The 7,239-nt window shown below is 41.2% G+C and overlaps 1 long non-coding RNA gene across 1 annotated transcript; it reads left to right on the forward strand.

The window, feature by feature from the left end:
- Positions 1-1,552: 1,552 nt before the first annotated feature.
- Positions 1,553-6,962, forward strand: LOC110364727 (uncharacterized). The gene is made up of 3 exons (XR_010472270.1): positions 1,553-3,061; positions 3,417-3,857; positions 4,541-6,962. It is a non-coding gene; the product is annotated as an uncharacterized LOC110364727 (long non-coding RNA).
- Positions 6,963-7,239: the final 277 nt, after the last annotated feature.

Genomic DNA, 7,239 nt, shown 5'->3' on the forward strand with positions numbered 1-7,239 from the left:
TGGGATGCTAGCGTGGCAGCAGCCCTGAGCTTAGGGTGACAGGGCTTTGGTGCTTGCCAGCTCAACCATGCATTCCCACGCAACTCACCTCATTAGTCTGCATTAATATTTCTCTGCCTATAAATGAGGTTGCTACTGTATGGAAAGACTAGATTGGAAAAAAAAATGCAAAAGAAGATAAGCAGCTGTATCTGCTGCCTAGAATAGAGTGAATGTTGGAGAAAATAACCTCAGAGGAGTGTGAGGGAGGGTTACCTGCCTCACTGGGAGCTGAAAGGGGGATAGTGGCACAAGGGACAAGTACTGTACCTGGTGTTCATCCATTTGTCATTTGATTTTAAAAGTGCAGATTTTTTTAAAGAACTTGGGGAGGAGATGGAAGAGCTTTAGACTCCACTGAAATACTGTTTGAACTTTAGGTGTTTAGAAAATAATGAGTTTAGGGTAGAAACAAAGAAAATGAATTTTTTCTTCTTGACAGGCTTGTAATGCTTTACTGTAAGGCTGAAGGAAAATTGTTCTGAAGCAATCTGGCTTTATGCCTGTTTTTTTGTAACTAAATAAGTTTAACAGACACTTTGGCCGTTTTTTCTCCCCATTTCATAGTTGATTTGTGTGGACACTGAGAGCTTAGTGTGTTGAGAATTAAAAAGTTGCGAGTTTAAATCTGCTTTACAGTACACAGTCTGAGCTTTAAGAAAATGAATATATGAGTGCTAAGAGGATGAACATAAAATTGTGCTGAATCATCTCTGACCAAGCAACTCTTGTCAAGTTTCCCTGAAGATGACCAAGTCCCTAAGGCTGGATGCATTGCATACACGTGGCCTGGATACACACCACATCATTCCTGAGATCCTCTGAATCCCCAAATTGTACAGATAATTCGGGCGTCTGGTGGCTTTGGCTGTACTGCAAAATGCATGAAGAAACCGGTGCAGGGAAGATCAAAGAAAGGGAGGGACAGGTGTGTACATGGAGCAGGGGAACAATTACCCAATGCGATTGCCTTCACAGGGAGAGGCGTGGAAGGACAGGATAGCCAGAAAATTATCATTTTAGAAAAAAAAAAATCTATGAGGCTTTTACATGCACAAAGAAGGAAAACAGCAGCAACAGAAACATTGGTGTCAGAAAATGAAAAGGTATGTACAATGCCACTTTCACTAATGGTATCTTTTAATTGCTATAATTCCTAAATACCAGTAAAAGAGGCTGTTGTACTGGAGTGTGCAAAAAGATCAGAGGGACTCTACTGAAGAGCGAATCTAATGGGAAAAGTGCAGTGCCAGTCCTTCATCATACTTTTAAATGTGGCAAACATTGAAGGAAGAAAAGCCACAAATGTAGTGTCTATTAAAATAAAAAAAAGAAATAAAAAAAAAGAAAAGAAGGAAAAAAGAAAAAAAGTAAAAAGAAAGAAGAGAAAAGAAAGAAGAAAGAAGAAAAAAGAAAATAAGAAAAAGGAAAAAGAAATAAAGAAAATAGAAGAGAAGAAGAAAAAAAGAAAAGAAAAAAAGGAAAAAAGAAATAAAGAAAAAAAGAAGAAGAAAAGGGAAAAAAGAAAATGGGAAAAAGAAAAAAGAAAAAGGAAAAAAGAAAAAAGAAAAAAGAAAAGAGAAAAAAGAAAAAAGAGAGAAAGAAAGAAAGAAAAAAAAGAAAAAAGAAAAAGGAAAATAAAAAAAAAGAAGAAAAGAAAAAAAAAAGGGACTCAGGCGCTGGGATTTCTTTTCTTCAAATCTATGATACCAGTCTTCAGCACTGCAGAGAAGTCAGAATATGCAGGAAGCAGAGACATAACCAAATCAGCTGAGAAGCAGCACTAAGAATGAGACTTGGTTGCTCTGGAAACTAAGATAAATTGGAAACATGGACCCAGGAACCCAAATGGTGCTGGAACTATCAGGGATGAACGAATGAGCAAAGGCAGCTGCTCAGATGCATCAGGCACTTTCCTATCACAGGCATCATCACCAAACCTGGGATGAAGCAGAGAGAGCAGGACGCTCCAGCTCAGCTTCTGCACAGGCTCAGCAGTGAGCATACATTGGAAACCACAGGTGTGGGGAGTGAGAGTTGCATGGGACTAGGAGCTGATGGGGAGGGTTGAAAAGTGAAATTCAAACCTCACTTTGGTCTTTGCAGACATCCCTGGATAAATAAAAGCTCTATGTGGAAAAACACTGTTCTTGAGGTGTAGTCATTAGTAGTTCTTAATTTATTTTTCCTGCATCAATGTCACAAATATTCTCCTGGATTTAAACAATAATACTTTTTGTCTTGCATCCTGTTTCTGATGGTGGTCAACACTAGCTAAAAGGGAGAGAAAACCCTGAGAAGATAATGGTGAGAGTATATTACTTCTAATGCTAAGAAATGGAACCTGGCCACAGAAATTATGATCAGCCCGTCTGAAAAATGTGACACAGCATCAGAAACTGGCATCAACAAATAACTGCAGAGTCTGTTCTGCATCTTCAGATGCACAGATGGAGACAGAGTAGATGGTCTTCTTTTTCTCCATAAATTGCTTATTTCAACTAAGGAGGCTGAGTCAACCTGTCCAGAAACACGACAGAGACTGATCACATCAAACCACTGCTAGTAAAGACAGGCTGAAATAAGTGACTAGGAAAACCGAAAAGCTTTTTTAGAAGATTAATGGACTACATACATAATATTTCGTATAAAGAACCAGTTTTACTTCCAACGTCCCTGTCACCTAAACAAACAAAAATGTTCCTCCCCCCAAATACTGAGAGATTCTTCTCATGTTTACTGAATGAGGTCTTGACAGACATGGGTAAAACAGAAACCAGTTGTTCAGGTCTGGTAGTGAATATCTGGTTTAAAAGAATCACTTGTGTCTGAACTGCCCAATACCTTATGGAAAACAACCATTTGGGAGATGGAATAACCGGTGAGAGACACTACTGTGCTGTCTAGGAGCTGCTACATGTGTCCTGAAGGGATCCTTGTTCATTTCCTCACGATGTTATTTCCTTCAGGAGAAAAGAATAAAATGTTTCCTGTGCCAGAGCCAGAACTTGTATTCATCCACGTAAGTGCCGCTGTGTGTTTTGTTTTTGTTTGCAAGCTGTGCTGCTTCTTCCCGGCAGGCAGCTGTGGAGGTGGTGACATGAAAGCTGCACCCATGGGGTGCATTAGCTTGGGGGCTCTTAGAGGAGTGACTCAAACCTTGGTGCCTGGTCCCAAGTATTAGGTTAAACAGGCCATGACGTGAATGTCTGAAGGACCTGGTAAAGTAGATGTGGTCTCTGTGGATCGTCCATCAGTGTGTGAGCACTCCCTGTACTGGCCAAAATGTCCAGTGGTGACTGGAGCTTGTTGATCCTTGGGAGGCCCAGTGTCATGGTGATGAGATGCCAGTTTGTCATAACGCACTGTTTTTTCAGGAGGTGGTTATAAGGGCCCTTTCTATGGATACAACTCTAAGTTTGGAAGTTCTCTTTCCCCACAAACCAATACATCTTTATAAGCAGACAAGGTAGGTAGGTAACTTATAATTTAAAATAAATAAATAAATAATCAACCCAAAGAAAATTAAAAAAATGAGATTGACATATTGTAAACTTACAGTTTCCTTATTCCTGGCTGTTTTTCTCACACCCAGCCCTTCCAGAAAACACTCTCACCTCAGATAATGCCCCTGCTAGTTCGTGATGCTATGTCTTTTCAGAGGAGAAATGGGAAGAAGGAACTTAGGAGAGGGACTGAAGAGTGCTCTTGTGTTTGGAAACCAGTTCCCACCTCAGCTGTGACACAGGCAAAGATGCTACCTCTGTGGCCTTGTTTTGACAGCAGTACTGCTTATTCCTACAACATCCTTCATTTGTGTAAGTCATACAAGGCACCTTATATTCTTCCTTGCTTTTTAGCAGGAAACCTTTTCCTCCTCCATAGCAGTTTTGCAGTTTTCACTTGGAGTTGTGAAGCAGAAAGAACCATTTCATAAGTGTTGCAGCCAAAGAAATGAAAAGTTTAGGCTCAGTTTTTCTGTGTATTTGGTCTCTACACTCAGAGTATCTGTTTCTAGGTTGCAAATCACCCCTTTTAAAATATGCAATAGACAGCAGGCAAAGAGTCTGCAGCCATGGCCTCTATAGAGCTGGGAACTGTGAGTGAGCAGTTGTTCATTAATTTGTTTTCTTTTATGCTTGCTTTTCACTAAGCTGGACAATACTTTTGCTTTTATTAGGATGGCTCATATGTTAAATGTACTTTCATGAAAAGATTTACATTTCTAGGTGTAAAATGTCAAGTAGAAACTTGTGTGTTCTTATTTCTGGAAGAAATCCTTTACTGAGTGTTTTTGATAAAGGGCACACAGGGTGTTTCAAAAGGATGGATCCAGCTTGAAATCACTTCTATATGAAATTGGGTTCACCTTTTTGAAACAGCCTGTATTTCTCCCACTGGAGAGGGGACCAGTAAAGGGCAATCCCTGTTACTTTTTTCCTCTTGCATGTCTTAAAAATCTTTTGTCCTACCTTTATTAGCTAAAGCCCTTCCTTTTCAGAGGGATCGTTAAACCAGCTGAAGCCATTAAGCCAGTTCTGCACACAGATAAGACTTTTGTGATGGCATCAAGGTCTGCGGAGGCTCAATGCGTTATCTTGATACAGCAACCGCCATTGGTATAGGCAAGCAATTTTCTTTATATTCTGCAGCAGCTTTCCCATCCTAGTGAGAGAAGTTAGAGTCAGGTGGCTGATACAATTACTGCCGGTGGCTGTGACCTGCTAAGTCTGTGCTATCCTCCCACGTTGTCTGAAACGGCACTTTTGCCCTCCTTCCCTGCAAAAGGGAGAGCTCTCGTTCAATAAATGGGAGGCTGGATCTTTTGAGGGAAGATACATCTCCCATCTCTTGTTTAACATTAGGCCTGGCAAGCAGGTCTGGGTGCTGAAGAAAGTGCACCCAGATTCTGCTTCATTGCTGGATTTGAAGCGGGGCATGCAGAACTACAAAAGGTAAACCTATAAATGGGACTTGAGATCAGAGGGCAAAAAATAATCAAGACCTTTCGTTCTTCTTTAAGGTGCCATTAGGTGCATTTAGAGGGGACCAACCATATATTTTTAATGATGTAGAATATAAGAAGATGGTAACATTATAGCAGAATGAAGCTAGCTCAGTTGCTAGTGATATGTAAGGTAAAAAAGGCAGTCTCAATAGCTTTTTAAATCAGAAGTACCATCTGTAGGCAGTTTTGTATTTCACAGAAAGGAGATGGTGTTGTGCAATGAGTCAGATGCACTGGAGATTTCAGTTTGACAGATAGAGTGGCCACTTAAACTAAGGGAAGATAGGAAATCCCTAGACTCGGGAACCCAGAGGCAGCCCTCCTGTGTGGCCCATTTTTGAAGCAGCAGACATGCAGACAGCTTCTTCCCACTCCCATTGTTTGCTTATAACCTCAAGCCTCTTGTCTGTTTAAGGATCCCTTTCCCCACTTTATTACTTCTGCTCTGAAGTTACATTCCCTAAGCACTAACCTATTGCACAAAAACTAGTTCCCTCAGACACATTATTTTAACTACCTGAAAGCTTTCAAAGAGAAACGAAAGAAAAAGCCTGAATTATTTTTTGCTATGTTTTACTGTATCTTTAGCTACATTTCAGCCCGTCCTAGGAAGCACCCCTAACTATCATCACTCCTTTTATACTAACTTTTATCAGCATTACCTGGGGCAACCCAGTTTGGCTTCTGCCTTGATTGAGTGGTGTGACTGCTGGGTTAACTCATTTCCTAATCAAGCTTGATAGACCAGACCCTCCCCTTGAAGTTTTTCTTGATAAATCAGGCTGTTAAAGAAAAATAAGCAAGTCTGTTTAAGAGGTCAGCATGTGAGTTTGGGGCTCTCAGGTCATGGGCAACTGAAATGACATGAGACTCCCTTTCAAGTGGCAGCTATGAAGAGAGTAGTGGAAGAAGATGCATGGGTCCAACTGTGTAGGAAGAGTCCAAGGTTTATGGGAGGAAGCCCAAGGAGGACTGTGATGTTTTGCCCTCTTGACAGTTGTGTGACCCAGGCTCCAGAAATGGCTTCTGCATTTATTCAATACTTGTGCAAACTACAGAGACTGTTTTGGGAGCAAAAAGAAGCAAGCAGTCATCTCCCTGCTCATCTGAATATCCTAACTGCTAGGTTGGAAAGTCACATTTCCCTTTGTGCTGCTTTTTTCTGCCTCCGCTCAGGATGCTCTGGGGTACAGACAGGATCCTATTTAACATCACAGCGAAGCAACAAGCTATTTCACATCATTTTTGCATCAGCATATTAACCAGAAAAAGACTACTATGAGTTCTAAATAACCTTAAAAGTGTGATTTTTTTAAAAAAAAGATATCTCAGCATCTGATGATGCAGATCACCGATCTGTTGTCCACTTAGCTGCATTTTTTTCATACCTTGATTGGTTCTGCTGCAGTATGTACCATGCAATATGGAAAAAAAAGATGCAGTGGAAAAGCCAAGGGCTAGATGCATGTTGCATTTGAGAGGCTTTTCAACTTTCTCCCCCACAATCATATTGTCTGTATGTGCACAGTGCTGTCTAGCTCTCTAAGGGACACTCTTATGGCTATCTTCATGGTAGTACTTGCAGATAATGGATCCGGCCTTGAAGATACATAGAGGCTGTTCCACAGCTGTGTCAGAGTTTCAGGCCACCTGAGTGACTAATGGGGTGGGTGCCTAGCTCCTGTGGATCTCTTTGGATGTATGTACATGAAGGATTTTGAACACACGCAGCAATGAGGGTGCACAGAAAGAAATGAGGTGAAGTGGGAGAAAGAGAGGCAGGTATGTCTGAGTTCGTGTCATGGCTTGCAATTCATTAAAGCAGAATGGCTCAGAGAAAAAAAGGAAAGTGCCCCAAAAGCCTAGTGCTTGGTGAGTTTACCCCGCTAGTGAGCCTAACTAGTGTGCTCTCTTCATCCACAGAGATTTGCTGCCACTGACGCCAGCAAGAAGCAGATGATTTCTTAAATTTCTTATCCTTGAAGACTGCCAACTACATTGACAAATTGTCCTGGCAAAAAGGTTTCCAAAAACCAGCAGAATGTTTTCTTCTCAATATCGTCATTTTAAGGGGTCTGTCATGATGACCAACTTCTATCACCCTCCGGTGCTATTTCCTAGCTGCTAACCACCATCAAGGCACGGGATGGGAGGAGAGAGACAAGGAGCTGAGGACCAAAGGCAACAGTGCC

The sequence above is a fragment of the Columba livia genome, chromosome 1 (assembly GCF_036013475.1).
Source record: "Columba livia isolate bColLiv1 breed racing homer chromosome 1, bColLiv1.pat.W.v2, whole genome shotgun sequence".
Lineage (NCBI taxonomy): Eukaryota > Metazoa > Chordata > Aves > Columbiformes > Columbidae > Columba > Columba livia.